The sequence below is a fragment of the Oryx dammah genome, unplaced genomic scaffold, assembly GCF_014754425.2.
Source record: "Oryx dammah isolate SB20612 unplaced genomic scaffold, SCBI_Odam_1.1 HiC_scaffold_5, whole genome shotgun sequence".
NCBI classification, from domain to species: domain Eukaryota; kingdom Metazoa; phylum Chordata; class Mammalia; order Artiodactyla; family Bovidae; genus Oryx; species Oryx dammah.
In genome coordinates, this window is record NW_024070189.1 from 39490855 (window position 1) to 39507295 (window position 16441).

The window sequence follows — 16441 nt, forward strand, 5'->3', positions numbered from 1 at the left end:
AATTTATGCTAATGAGGTGATTCTTCCGTTCTCAGACAGCTTCATGGTGGGGGCTGGTCACTAGAGGTACCAACCAGAATTGCTTAGTTGCTCAGTCGTGTCTGACTCTTGTGACCCCATAGACTGGAGCCTGTCAGGCTCCTCTGTCCATGGGATTCTCTAGGCAAGAATACTGGAGTGGGTTTCCATTTACTTTTCTGGGGGATCTTCCCGACCCAGGGATCTAACTCAGGTCTCTCACATTGCAGTCAGACTCTTTACTGACTGAGCTATGAGGGAAGCCCAACAACATGATTAGAAGGTTGGAACTTCCAGCCACACCTCCACCTTGGGGAGGGGAAAGGGGCTGTAGATTGAGTTCAGTCACCAATGGCCAGTGATTTTACCAATCATGGCTATGTAATAAAACTTTAATAAAATCTTCAGAACAGTGAAGTTTCAGGCTCTTCCACGTTGGTGGACAAATACATCAATCTGTTAGGAGGATGGTGCACCCACGGAGGATATGGAAACTATCTACGCTCCCTACCCACTTGCCTTGTGTATCTCTTTAATTTGGCTATTGCAGAGTTGTAGCATCATAATAAAACTGTAATGCTAGATATAGCACTTTCCTGAGTTCCATAAGTTGTTCTAGTGAATTATTGAACCTAAGGGAGAGGGAATTGTGGGAACTCCGAAATGCGTGTAGTCAGCTAGGCAGATGCGAGCAGCTTGGGGATCCTGCTTATGACTGACATGCAAAGTAGAGGCATTTTTGTGGGACTGAGCCACAAACTCTCTTAACTTGTGTGCTGGCACTACTTCCATGTAATAGGATCAAAATTGGTTGAATTGTTGAACACCCTTGTTGGTATCAGAGAATTAGAGAATTGGTTGTTGTTGGAAAATGATAGACTTGCTGTCAGCAAAACAATACCAAGTTTTTTTGGAATTTTACTCCTCTGTGCCCTTGGATCACTTTACACTTTCTTTACCAGAGAGAAGCACTGGTGACTCTGTAGGGCTTCAAAGGTCAAGTGCCTAGACCTATCACAAATCCATTTTTACTATGAGGCTGGTTGGCTTGCTGGGCTACATGTGAGAAGCAAGCTCCATTCTCTGCTTTCATGCACCACAGGCCTACCTTGGATGCCTGTCATTCACTGGAGCATGGCCTGGCAGTGAAAGAGGATAGAAGCTCCCAGAGATCCAGCAGCACCTAAGCTCTAATTACCTCCCTTCTGACGCTCCTCTTCTCCAACCTGGAAATGTGCTAGTCTCTGGGCCAGGAAGATTTGCTCTGACTCATCGGGTATTTTCCAAAAGTTCTTTTCATGCCAGAGTTACATTCTGTACCTCCTGAAGACTGGGATTTTAAAGTCAAGAGCTGGGGCAAGATTCCTATTAGTTATTTATTGGGTTCTGCTGTGTTGTACTTTTCTGAGTCATTACATACAGAATACTAAGCTGAGTGAATGAGTAAGGGCCAGAGGGGGACAGCAAATACTGGAAGCAGAAACCACATTAATTCATGTTACGAGAATATTAACCCAGTACACACTTTGGTTGCAGAAGGAAATGGCAACCCACTCCAGTATTCTTGCCTGGGGAATCCCATGGACAAAGGAGCCTGGTGGGATACAGTCCATGGGATTGCAAAGAGTCGGACATGACTGAGCGACTAACACACACACGCTTTGGTAGTTTGCTTGGCAATTGTAGATGTTTATGGAATGTTATTATTTAATGTCCTTCTTCCACTAGATTGTAAACACCAGGGGAGCAGAGAGTATATCTCTTTTGCTCATATTGTATAAAAGCACCTAGATTGTACTTAGCACCCAGTAAAAACTTGATAAATATCTGTTGAAGGTATAAATGAATTTAAACTTCTTAAGTTGACATTCAATATTTTTAACCAAATAATGATGACTCCCTGCTCTGATAAACTAATTTTACTCTGGTATTGACCAAGTTTCCACATCACCTGGATTAGTATAGTTACTGGCCTCTGTCCCTTATTCAAGACTGGATCATCTTGTTGAATATATTCTTTGCTAAGTGTCTTTTCTCCTCTCTAATAATTTATCGTCTCTACTTTCAGACTGTGTCTTAAAACTGACCTCCGAACAGCCTTCCATGATTGACTTTACTTGTGTGTCCACTCATTTTCATTCATTCATCTATTAAAAATATATACAGAACAATTGTTATGTATTGGATACTCTAGGCACTGAGGAAATAACTGTAATTAAGACAGAAGTCTCTGCTCAAATAAACGAATACATAAATAAGGTATTTTCAAACAGTGACAAATGCTATTAAAACACAAACATAGGGCAGTGTGATAGAAAGTGGTTGGGGAACATTAAGTAAGGGTTCAGAAAAGGAATCTGAGTGGAGACCTGCATAATAAGAAGATGTGAGGGTGGAGCATTTATGACAGCATTTCCAGCTTGAAGACAAACAGGTACAAAGGACAGTACAGGCACAAGGTTAGGGTATTCTGGGAAAAGCAGAAGTGAGGTCATCTCCAGAGCTATGTGAGCAAAAAAGAGAGTGGTAGGAGAGAAGGCAGAGAAGTGAACAGAGCCAGATCAAGTAGGGACTTGTAGACTAAGAACAAGAGTATGCATTTTATTCTAAATGTAAGCAGGGACTTTGAAGGCTTTGAAACTGGGTGTGTCAAAAAAAAAAAAAAAAAGAAACTGGGTGTGTCATTCTAATTTATGTTTCAAAAAACTCATTTAGCTGCTGGGTTACAGATAAACTACAAAAGAGAAAGCAGAAAGACCAGGTGGAAGGTAATTGCAGTAACTTGAGAGATGATGATAACTCAATGTGAACAAGGATGGTAGTGAAAAATGGAGAGAAATGGTCAGATTGGGGATTTATTGATTTATTAATTGGCTCACTGATGGATTTGTTGGGGATGAGAATAGAGGCAATGATGGATGAAGAAAGAGCAGAATCAAATTTGATTTCTACACATTTTAGTTTGAGCAACTGGGTGTTGGTGGTACCATATACAATACTAAGGTGTGGAAACAGGGAAGGAAAGGTTAAGGTGGTAGTTTAAGATTAAGGGGTATTCTGTTTAGTTCATGTCCAGACATTTATTGACATCTAGATGCAGATATGAAATATGTAGTTGAATGTGTGATCCAGGAGCCCAGTGAAAAACCAGAGTATAGAGTGGTCAAGAGAGTAGACTTTGGATCCAGTTTGCTGCTGCTGCTGCTAAGTTGCTTCAGTTATGTCCGACTCTGTGCGACCCCACAGATGGCAGCCCACCAGGCTCCGCTGTCCCTAGGATTCTCCAGGAAAGAACACTGGAGTGGGTTGCCTTTTCCTTCTCCAATGCATGACGTGAAAAGTGAAAGTGCAGTCGCTCAGTAATTAAGTTGGACCCGGTTTACCTAGTTTCAAATCCCGGCTCCTCTTCGCTATGAGGGCTTGAACAATTTCCTTAACTTCTTTGTGCTTCAGTTTGTTCATCTGTGAATTAGGGATAAAAACAGTGCTCAGCCTGTAAGCTTGTTGTAAGAATTAAATGAGTTAATACATACAAAGCACTCTCAACGTGGCCTGGCACATGGTAAGTATTCAGTGAGTGTTAGTTACCATTATTCAGTGTGTGTGTGGCTAGGATTTGGGTGTAGGTGAAGACTGGAGCATAAATTTTGAGAGTCATCAGTGAAATTTCAAAATCATGATACTATTAGATGGTTTTCCCTCAGGAGATAGTGGGTTTAGAGAAGGCCTGAGGACCCTGAGCCAAACCTTGGGTGGTTACAACATTTAGAGGGAAGGCAGGGAAAACAAAAGAGCTACCAAAGAAGAGAGAGAAGGAGCCAGCCAGGAAGCAGGAAAAAGCCAGCAGTGAGCCATCACAGAAACTGTACTGTGTTGAATAATGTATTTCCTGCTCCCTGGCCCCTACCCCCTGGATTCATGTCTACCTGGAATCTCAGAATGTGATTATATTTGGAAATAAGGTTTTTGCATATATAATTCCTTAAATTCAGATGACATCATTACTGGGTTATGGTGCACCCTGGGTCTAAAGACTGATATTCTGTATGGATGCCCTGTGATGATGGATGAATCATCTATAAACCAGGGGACACCAAGGATTTCTGGGAACTGCCAGAAGCTAGAAAGAAGCAGCCTATGAGTCTTCCCTAGAGCCTTCAGAGGGAGCATAGCCCTCTTAGTACCTTGATTTTGGACTCTTAGCCTCCTAAACTTAGAAATAAATTTTTGTTGTTTCAGTTCAGTTCAGTAAGTCAGTCGAGTCCAGCTCTTTGCGTCCCCATGAACCGCAGCACGCCAGGCCTCCCTGTCCATCACCAACTCCCGGAGTCCACCCAAACCCATGTCCACTGAGTCCGTGATGCCATCCAACCATCTAGTCCTCTGTCATCCCCTTCTCCTCCTGCCCTCAATCTTTCCCAGCATCAAGGTCTTTTCCAATGAGTCAGCTCTTCGCATAAAGTGCCCAAAGTATTGGAGTTTCAGCTTCAACATCAGTCCTTCCAATGAACACCCAGGACTGATTTCCTTTAGGATGGGCTGGTTGGATCTCCTTGCAGTCCAAGGGACTCTCAAGAGTTTTCTCCAACACCACAGTTCAAAAGCATCAATTCTTCAGCAGTCAGCTTTCTTTATAGTCCAACTCTCACATCCATACATGACCATAGAAAAAACCATAGCCTTGACTAGACAGACCTTTGTTGACAAAGTAATATCTCTGCTTTTTAATAAGCTGTCTAGGTTGGTCATAACTTTCCTTCCAATTTCATGGCTTCTTTTAATTTCATGGCTGCAATCACCATCTGCAGTGATTTTGGAGCCCAAAAAAATAAAGTCAGCCACTGTTTTCGCTGTTTCCCCATCTATTTCCCATGAAGTGATGGGACCAGATGCCATGATCTTTGTTTTCTGAATGTTGAGCTTTAAGCCAACTTTTTCACTCTCCTTTTTCACTTTCAGCAAGAGACTCTAGTTGTTCTTCACTTTCTGCCATAAGGGTGGTGTCATCTGTGTATCTGAGGTTATTGATGTTTTCCTGGCAATCTTGATTCCAGCTTCTGTTTCTTCCAGTCCAGCGTTTCTCATGATGTACTCTGCATAGAAGTTAAATAAGCAGGGTGACAATATACAGCCTTGACGTACTCCTTTTCCTATTTGGAACCAGTCTGTTGTTCCATGTTCAGTTCTAACTGTTGCTTCCTGACCTGCATACACGTTTCTCAAGAGGCAGGTCAGGTGCTCTGGAATTCCCATCTCTTGAAGAATTTTCCACAGTTTATTGTGATCCACATAGTCAAAGGCTTGGGCATAGTCAATAAAGCAGAAATAGATGTTTTTCTGGAACTCTCTTGCTTTTTCCATGATCCAGCGGATGTTGGCAATTTGATCTCTGGTTCCTCTGCCTTTTCTAAAACCAGCTTGAACATCTGGAAGTTCACAGGTTCCATATTGCTGAAGCCTGGCTTGGAGAATTTTGAGCATTACTTTACTAGCGTGTGAGATGAGTGCAATTGTGCGGTAGTTTGAGCATTTTTTGGCATTTGGGATTGGAATGAAAACTGACCTTTTCCAGTTCTGTGGCCACTGCTGAATTTTCCACATTTGCTGGCATATTGAGTGCAGCACTTTCACAGCATCATCATTTAGGATTTGAAGTAGCTCAACTTGAATTCCATCACTTACACTAGCTTTGTTCGTAGTGATGCTTCCTAAGGCCCACTTGACTTCACATTCCAGGTTGTTGTTTAATCCACCCAATTTGTGGTAATTTGTTACAGCAGGCCTAGGAATTCAATACAGAAAACAAGAAATGGAAGTGTTTTATGAAGGAGGTTTAATGGACCCATGGTATGCTGGCTGAGAAGGAGACTAGGGTGAGGACTGGCAAGACTTTGATGACCTTTCTGGGAAGAGTTTCAGCTGAATATTCAGGATAGAATTCTTATTAGAGTGAATCAGGGCTGGGGGGAGGGAGAATGGGGAGGAAGGAAGTTGAGGCAGTGGCTATAGACAACTTTTCACAACATGTTCAGAGTGTGGAGGGTGGTTGTGGGGTAGAAAGTGAGGGGAAGATTTTTTTTTTTACAGTTACCATCCTAAATATGTTTATATGCTAGTGGCAGTCATCCAGTAGGAGAAAAGTTGATGGTACAAAGGAGAAAGGGAATTACTGCAGATTCAGGTCTTTGAGAAAGCCAGAGAGGCTGAAATTCAGATCACCCAGTGGAGGATCTGGTCTTTGATAGAAGAAGGGAACTTTCTCCTACTGTACAAGAAGGAAGCCCCAGAATATCATTCTAAATACTGTTAGATTCCTGGTGGATGGATGGAGAATTTGACAGACTGCTTCTATTTTCTCAGCTACTCACTTACTTAAAAGTGAGTGGAGGAGAGAGGATGGGTGGTATTAGAGGTTGGAGTAGAAAGTAGAAAGTAGTATTCTACTCTTGGGAATGGAGAAAAAACTCATCAGGACAATGCAATGGGTTTGTGGAGCAGTGCTGAGGCCTAAGCTCTGAGATTTGTGATCAGTTGTGTGGTTTATCCAGCCATATCAGCCTTGCAGGTTCAGGGCAGATAGAGGGGAAAGAAAGTTAAGGACATTTACAAGCAGGACGTTTAAATGGTAGACTATAGAATCTGTGGGCTTCTCAGGTTGCTCAGTGGTAAAGAATCTGCCTGGCAAGCAGGAGACATGGGTTTGGTCCATGAGTCAGGAAGATTCCCTAGAAAAGGAAATGGCAACCCATTCTAGTATTCTTGGCTGGGAAATCCCACGGACAGAGAAGCCTGGAAGGCTATAGTCCATGGGATTGCAAAAGAGTTGTACATGACTTAGAGACTACGCAACAACAACAATAGAATCTATGGTGGGTAAAGAGAGACGTAAAGACCTAAGAGGGATATGTAAAGAATTGGTAGGTTCAGTGCATTGGAAGCTTGGTACTAGAAGAACATGAGTGTGGGCACTATAAAAACAGAATCAGTATATTTGTAGGAGAGACCAGTGAGAAAGATGCTCAAAATACAAATTTTAGAAGTTGATGTTAAACGACAGTTTGAGTGGTAACTATGGACATAGGTGGGCTGGAGGAAAAGATCATTTGAGTGAGAAGGTTGAACTAGGAGATTGAGGAGAGAAGAATGGGAAACAATTGCTTAATCTGTACAGGATTTCCTTTGGGGTGATGAAAATGTTCTGGAACTAGGGAGAGATTAGTTGTACAACGTGGTGAATGTACTACATGTCACTGAATTTTTCACTTTAAAATAATTGATTTTATTGTATGTAAATTTCACCTCAATAATAATAAAGAAAGAATAAAAAACACATGGATTTTCTATGTGGTTGCTGAAGTCACCAAGAATGAGGATACAAGCAGAGACAGAGAACTCAGTGAGCCAGGTAGAAGGTTATTAGTGAACTGGGGAGAGTGACTAAGCATGAAGTCATACCAGACCTACTGTTGCAACAGTGTGTCATCCTGTAAATTTGTTTCTGGCTTTCTCCATGTTCACTCAACCAGATTTTAAAAGACTTAACTGTATACAGTATGCTAAACAGAAGGGAATGAAGGTGAGAGGGTAAAAGAAAAATAAACATTGACTCATACCATGAAAACATTTATAATTAAGCAAAGGAGAAGATACACGCAAAGCAGCTTTAAAACAAGGCAGTATTAGTCCATCCATCTAACATCAGTAAGAGGTTTGAAGGCAGGAATTATCTGTTTCATTTATATCATACTTAACATCTTCAGAAACTATGTGTTCCAATTCATTTAGCATCTAACATTTATCTAGCATCTAACACATGCTAAGAATGTGCTTTATAAATATTGACTGACATTTAGTTTCTTTAGTATCCTTGAATAGTGAAGTTATAAGCATGGTAAGGCAAAGTAAAAACAGCAATAATAACAATAGGTAATGTTGCTTTTCTTGTGCCCAGAATTGTTGAAAGCAATATATATATATATATATATATATATATATATATATATATAGAGAGAGAGAGAGAGAGAGAGAGAGAGAGAGTGTAAAACGTAATCTATGAGTAAGGTGTTATTACATGGGAAATTAGGCACAGGAAGGTTGAGAAACTTGCTCAAACCCACACAGCTAGGAAGTAGCAGGACCAGAGTGTGAACCCAGACAGAGTAACTCCTGGCTCCACTTTTTAGCTACCATCTCCCTCTTCTATTTAAGGAAAGGAAATTTCCACACTACTCTGAAGTCTGTGTCCCAAAGCAAACTTTCTCATTTTGTGCAGTCTTGTATAGACATCAAAGAGTGCTCACAGGAAATATTTCTGAAGAATTACTCTCCTTCTTGTTTGTATAGGTAGTTCAGGGAAAAATAATGACAATGTATTCATTACCAAAGGGAGACCAGTGGAGTTTGAGTTCCAGACTCTGAGAGGTGGCTCTTTGTACAAACTCATTACCTCTCTGGAATGGTCAGTCTGACAGAGGGCAGGGTACAGTAGTTAGGGACGTAACACACCAACCCAGATGTGTCTGCGTTTAATCTGAGCTCTGCTCTTGACTAGTTAGTTGTGTGACTTCCGGTAAGTTACTTAACCTCTCTCTACCTCAGTTTCCTCATTTTAAAGACGGAGATAATTATTCTACCTACTTCCTAGGGTTTTTTGTGAGATTAAATGTGATGATTCATGTAAACCACCTCGTACAGAACCTAGAGCAGAGTGAAGGCCCAATACAAACTCCTCTCCTGCACACACTCTTCAGTGCTGCTCCATTTCTTGTTAAAGTCTGAACTCCTTAGCATGGCCTGGAAGGTCTTTCCTTAACTCCTGAACCGACTCCGGCTTACCTCATCACTATCCACTTTCCCTCTGTAAATCTGTGTGTGTGTGTGTGTGTGTGTGTGTGTGTGTGTGTATGAGTCACTCAGTCATGTCCAATTTTTTGCGACCCCATGGACTGTAGCTGCTCAGGCTCCTCTGGAGTGGGTTGCCATTCCTTTCTCCAGAGGACTGTAAAGCTGAGATCCTATCATAATTGTATGCTTGTCATTCTTGCATGTACTTCGTACTCTGGGGGTACCTAGCAATATCCCTAATATAGTCAAAACACAATCCAATTCTGTCACCCACTAGCCCTTTGCATTTTTATTCAGAACAGGTAATTTTGCCCTGCCCTCCAATGTGAACATGGGCAGATCCCAGGACTTCTTAATTAGTGTGGAGTGCTACTCATTTTATAAGTCACAAATAACAGTCTTGATTTGTAGTAAGAATGTTTCCTGGTAAGGAATTAGTTGAACGCCTTCATCTCTGTTCAAAAAGTGACTGTTCTCTCCATGTGTGAAGGCCTGTGGTCACCTTCTGTTCCCTCCTCACTCACTTCCTCCCTGTGCAATAGCAGCTGCATCAGACTCTACCTGGGTGGAAGCCACCTGAAGCAGGACAGGTCAGGGAGAGGCTGTTCTTACTTCTTAACATGTCCTCAGTTTCTCCGGATCTGGCAGATGGCTAAACTTGAATCTTTCTTTTCTAGTGCCTCATGCACATCCTTTTCTTAAATTATAATTTATTCTTTGCTTTTTAGATAGCAGCTTATTGAAAAGGATATTTACAGGGGTCCTCAGTCTCGGGGATCTAATGACTGATGATCTGAGGTGAAGCTGATGTAAAAATAATAGAGATAGAGTGCACAATAAATGTAATGCACTTGAATTGTTCCAAAACCATCCCTCTACCCCAAGTCCATGGAAAAATTGTCTTCCACAACCAAAAAAGTAGGTGACCACTGGATATATAGCAGAAAATGATATAACTGATAGAAGAGGACCCACAATATCCAATTACTCTAATTGCTCTGAAAACTACTCCATACAGTGACTAGAATAGAGCCCTTATTGCAGAGTGCACAAGCTCCTTCCACACTGGTTGCTAGTTATTTTGTAGAATCTGAACAATCAGCACCCTACTTCAAGTAGTGGAAGCTAGCTGGCTTTTTTGTTTTGTTTTTAATTGAAGTATTGTTGATTTACAATGTGTTAATTTCAAGTGAACTGTGCCAAGCTGCTCAGTCATGTCCAACTCTTTGGGACCCCATGGACTGTAGCCCACCAGGCTCCTCTGTCCATGGGATTCTCCAGGCAAGAATACTAGAGTGGGTTGCCATTTCCTACTCCAGAGGATCTTCCCTACCCAGGGAACGAACCCAGTCTCCCACATTGCAGGCAGATTCTTTACCAACTAAGCCACCAGGGAAGCCAAATAATACAACAAAATGATTCAATTATACAAATATATATATATATGTACATATATATATATATACACACACACACATACATGTATATATATTCAGATTCTTTTCACTCAGCAGTGGCCAAAGGACAAGAAAAGGTCAGTTTTCATTCCAATCCCAAAGAAAGGCAATGCCAAAGAATGCTCACACTACCGCACAGTTGCACTTGTCTCATACGCTAGCAAAGCAATGCTCAAAATTCTCCAAGCCAGGCTTCACCAGTACATGAACTATGAACTGCCAGATGTTCAAGCTAGATACAGAAAAGCTAGAGGAACCAGAGATCAGATTGCCAATATCTGTTGGATCATAGAAAAAAACAAGAGAATTCCAGAAATACATATACTTCTGCTTTATTGATTATGCCAAACCTTTGACTGTGTGGACCACAGAAAACTGGAAAATTCTTCAAGAGATGGGAACACCAGACCACTGGCCCTGCCTCCTGAGAAAGCTGCGTGCATGTCAGGAGGCAGCAGTTAGAACCGGACGTGGAACAACAGACTGGCTCCAAATCAGGAAAGGAGTACGTCCAGGCTATATATTGTCACCCTGCTTATTTAACTTCTATGCAGAGTACATCATGCAAAATGCAGGGCTGAATAAGCACAAGCTGGAATCAAGATTGCCAGGAGAAATATCAATACCCTCAGATATGCAGATGACACCACCCTTATGGCAGAAAGTGAAGAGGAACTGAAGAGCTCTTGATGAAAGTGAAAGAGAAGAGTGAAAAAGCTGGCTTAAAACTCAACATTCAGAAAGATCATGGCATCCGGTTCCATTACTTCATGGCAAATAGATGGGGAAACAATGGAAACAGTGACAGACTTTATTTTCTTGGGCTCCAAAATGACTGCAGATGGTGACTTCGGCCTTGAAATTAAAACATGGTTGCTCCTTGAAAGAAAAGCTATGACCAACCTAGACAGCAAAAGCAGAGCTATAATTTTGCTGAGAAAGGTCCATCTAGTCAAAGCTATGGTTTTTCCAGGAGTCATGTATGGATGTGAGAGTTGGACTATAAAGAAAACTGAGTGTGGAAGAACTGATGCTTTTGAACTGTGGTGTTGGAGAAGATTCTTGAGAGTCCCTTGGACTGCAAGGAGATCAAATCAATCCATTCTAAAGGAGATCAGTCCTGAATATTCATTGGGAGGACTGATGTTGAAGCTGAAACTCCAATACTTTGGCCACCTGATGTGAAGAACTGACTTCTTGGAAAAGACCCTGATGTTGGGAAAGATTGAAGACAAGAGGAGAAGGGAATGACAGAGGATGAGATGGTTGGGTGGCATCACTGACTCGATGGACATGAATTTGAGCAAGCTCTGAAAGTTGGTGATGGACAGGGAGGCCTGGTGTGCTGCAGTCCATGGCGTCGCAAAGAGTCAGACATGACTGAGCGACTGAACTGAACTGAGTGTGGATATGTTCTAGTTTATCCCTCCCCTCCCCTTCCCCTTTGGTAGCCATAAGTTTTCTATGTCTGTGGGTCTATTTCCATAAAAAGCTAGCTGACTTTTTATTACTGGTCAACTATGGTAAAAACCTGGTGGACCTCCATGTGTTGTTTGAGAATTTTTAATTCTAGTATGAATGACCTGGGTGGGTACATCTCTGTTCTAGGTGGTCACATGTGACCCGATAAATAGGATTTTTACCTCCAGCTTCTTACTATCGGGTCCTTCTTTCCTTGTGTTTAGTTCTATGGTATAGGGCCCTGGACAAGCAGAAACAGCCCTGTTTCTCATGTGGCAGGCATCAGGTCCCTGGGAAATACACACTGACAAACTCTAGCAATGCTCATGCATCCCAAAGCAGCCACTTCTCTTCTGTAGCCATGGGTAGCTTTCACTTTTACAGGAGGGCACCAGGCACCAGCCATATGCAGGGAATACATTTTAGCCTCTGTGAATGGTCCCTTGAAAGATCACGTCATCCCTAGACTAGAGCAGGAAGTATTATCTCCCCCTCCCCCGCCAGAAGACTGCTTTCCTCAGAAGTACTGACAGCAACAGCTCCCTCCAAAGAAACCTTTCCAAAATTCTATCCCCGCTCACCCTTTTACACCATTTGATAACCTTATCTAGCTAAAGGACCCCAGAAATCTTGGAACTAGTTTGCTCACATTCCTTTTATAAATTATGGCCACTGGGGAGCTTGCCTCATACTTATACAGGTCTTGAATCAGATATTTTGGCACTTCTTTTGACACCAAGATTCCATCTTATCGTCTGAAATGTGTGTGTCACGTGTGTGCTCTCCTCCCCTCTATTTGCTTGCTCCTGACTCACCTAGCTGACCCTTGTCTATTTTCAACACTTAGAATGTCTCTCCCTTCCTCCCACCACATAACCCCACAAAATGGGTTGATCTCTTCTGTTTGTATTTCCATGGTAACCTTTGCCCACCTTTATCATAACCAGTCTAGTTCATTCTGTATTAAAACCATTTCTATGTTTGTCCGTAACCTCATGAGACTGGAAGTTCTGGAAGACAAGCGATTCTTGAAATTTACTGTTATATCTTCAAAGGCTAACAAAATACAATTTAAATTCCCATGAGCAATAACATAAAACTCCTCAAATATCTTAGGAATTTATGTAATAAAAAAGATATGCAAGACTTCTGTGTCAAAAACTAAAAATCTCAGTGGAGTCTTGGAAAACGCAACAAGCCAAAATTCCAAATCTGATTCCATACTCGATAAGAAAATGCAAAGAACCACGATCCTCTGGAAGAAAACAAAACAAAAGAGAGAAAACCAGGAGGGGAGACTTGCTCTACCATATATTAAGACTTCTTATTTAGTCAAAGTAACTGAAATTGTTGTTATTGACACAAGTAAAGACAAATACATCAGTGCTTTGGAATAGAAATTTCAGGAACAGATCTCAGGCACATTGATTTATGTCAGCGAAGGCACCACAGAGCAGTAGGAAAAACAGGCTGAAAACAACCATTAAACATAAAAATATGAAATTTAAATTATGAAATTATGTTCATCAAAAAAACACTAGAGAATGAAAAGGGAACCTGTAGAACAAAAGATTTTTGCAGTATATATAATTTAAAAGGGGTTTGCATTCAGAATATATTGGATTGGCCAAAAAGGTCATTCAGGTTTTTGGGAAATAAGTGTTATGAAAAAAACTGGATGACCTTTTTTGGCCAGCCCAAAGGATTACAAAACAAAAAGCAAAAGGTAAATAAGACAGGAGAAAATTGGGTAACAGACTAGAGCGATTCACAAAAGAGGAAGTACAAAAGGCCACCAAACATGAAAACGTACTTGACCTTGTCAGCAGTTAGGGAATGGCTAAAATTAAAAGGACTGACAATCTTAATTGCAGGCCAGAATATAGAGCAGTAAGAACTCTGATAGATTGCTAACGGGAGTGTAAATTGGTGTTAACATCTTGGAAGACATTTTGGAGTTATCTGAGAAAGTTGAATACAGGCAAACCCTTAGGCCAGCAGTTCTCTTCAAGAGAAATATGTGCACATGTACACCAGAAGACAAGTGCAGAAGTGTTGATATTAGCATTCATACTAGCCTCAAACTGGAATTTGGTTTGAACCAAAATTGGAACCAAAACTGGAATTTGTTCATGAACCCAAAGGTTCATAAATAGAAGATTGAATAAATAATATTCATAAGATTGAAATCTAGACTGCAGTGAAAATGAACTGCAGTTTCACACAAGAATATAATTGAATCTCAAACACAATATTAAGCAGAAAAAGCTCATCTCAAAAGGATAGTTACCATATGATTTCATTTATATAAAATTATATAAAATTCAACAACAGGCAAAAGAAAATACAGTATTTAGGGATTCATACTTAGGTGGTCAAACAAACAAACAAACAAAAAACAAGTCACTATATTAAATCAGAAAAATGGTTACCTCTGTGGTTAGTGAGACAGTTGTGAATAGGTAAGAGTATGTGGGAGACTTCTGAGAGTATTATCAAACTTTTATTTCTGGATAGTAGTTAAATCAGGGGTCCCTAACCTCTAGGATATAAGCCTAATGATCTGAAGTAGAGCTAATATAATAATAATAGAAATAAATGCAATGTGCTTGAATCATTGCAAAAGCATCTCCCCACCCTGCCTGCCCTGATCCATGGAAAAATTGTCTTCCCCAAAACCTGTCCCTGGTGCCAAAAAGGGTGGGGACTGCTGAGTTAAATGGTTGTTCAGTTGAACAGTTGTGTTTCTTTGTGCTTATCATCATAATTTTTTTTGTAATTACTTCCTCATCTTCATAACAGCATATTTTACTGACTAGCAAATTGAAAGGATTGAAGGCCTTGGGACTCTTTTAACTGCAGATAACAGAAAATGCAACCCAAACTGGCTTAAGCAAAAAAGGTAATTTTATTGGCTAATATAATTAAAGATAGAGTATGGACATGCTGGCTTCAGATGAGGCTTAGGTTGGGGCTCATACATGGTGACCGGGTCCTGGTTTCTTTTTATATCCCAGGTTCTTTTACTTCCTTTGGCAAATTTTCAAATTGGCTCTTCCCTTTTGGATCTAGGATGGCCTCCTGTAGTCCATGAAATTTTAGGAAATAATTAATATATATGACAATCAATAGCCATTTGTTGGGATGGCCAAAAAGTTTGTTAAAGTTTTTCTGTAAGATGATATGGAATAGCTCAAATGAACTTTTTTTTTTTTTTTTGGCCAATCCAGTATTTAGTTAGATATCATCATGCTTGAAAAGCAACACAGTTTTATTTTACTAACCATCGCAGATTTACTTAGAATCAAGACAAAGAAAGTGACTGGGCAGGACAGAGGGACACCAGTGAAGCTTAAATCTGAAGACAACAACAAAACATTCTTTTCCTTTGCTGATGTGAGAGATTCAGAATAGTCACAGGCACTCAGACTAATTAAAAACAAAGCTGGCTTGTAAGACATAACAATCACATCATGAGTGAAACTTGATTGGATCTTGGTTAGAAAAAAAGTTGTCTGTAAAAGATATTTTAAGGAGAATTGGGGAAAATGGAGTATTGGCTGGACAGTAAAAAGATTTAGGGAATTACACTTTGTTTTCTTCAGTGTAGTAATAGCATTTGGTAATACTGGAAAAAGCTCTTATTTTTAGAAGAGGCAGGCTAGAGCATTTAGGGGTGCAACATGTTGATGTCTGCAACTTACTCTCAGATAGCTCAACAAAAGACACACACATACAAATAAAGCAAACATTCAAAACTTTAAGAAATGTTGAATGTTGAATCAAGATGGTGAGTATATGAGTGATGATTCTAATATTCTTTTAATTCTTGTATATATTTGAAGCTCTTCAAAATAAAAAGTTGGTGAAATAAAAAATGTTTGGGGGGGAAAGCTAAAAAAATGCTGACCAAACAAAAAGCTGACATATTTCTATGTTTTTTCTTCCTGCAGCCTAGGCATTACTTGCACAAGAGGCAGAAAAAGATAAATTTATTTTGATATTCAAGCAGTATACAAGATCTATTGCTTTTCCAATCATCCATGAAAATATTTATTTAACACCAACTATGTGTATGCATCTCATTGTTAATAGGGAGTTATAATTTTATCTCTGACTTTATTACAGATTAACTGTTGCCAACCAAATACCAAAGATGGGAGGAAGGAAACTAATAGAAATGGCAACCCACTCCAGTACTCTTGCCTAGAAAATCCCATGGACGGAGAAGCTTGGTGCAGGCTACTGTCCATGGGGTCGCAAAGAGTCGGGCACGACTGAGCGACTTCACTTTACTTTGAAACATGAACATTAGCCTACATCGTTTATTTATTTTTTGTTATAATCCTGTGAAGTAAATACTGTTTACAGATGGTAGATGGAGTCATTTGTATACTTGGAACAGACAGGATCCCGCATCTAACAAGTGGGGGACATCTGAACCTAAGAGTAAATCTCTCATCATACATTGCTGGTTGGAATATAAAATGGAACAGTCACTTTGGAAAACAGTCTGGCAGTTTCTCAAAAAATTAAATATTGAGTTACCATGTACATGCATGCTAAGTCACTTCAGTTGTATCCCATAGATCCTATGAACTGTAGCCTTCCAGGCCCCTCTGTCCATGGGATTTTCTAGGCAAGAATACTGGAGTGGGTTG

At 40.4% G+C, this 16441-nt stretch overlaps 1 long non-coding RNA gene across 1 annotated transcript; it reads left to right on the forward strand.

Annotated features, from left to right (window-relative positions):
• Positions 1-14406: 14406 nt before the first annotated feature.
• Positions 14407-16157, forward strand: LOC120863363. The gene is made up of 2 exons (XR_005720981.1): positions 14407-14682; positions 15909-16157. It is a non-coding gene; the product is annotated as an uncharacterized LOC120863363 (long non-coding RNA).
• Positions 16158-16441: the final 284 nt, after the last annotated feature.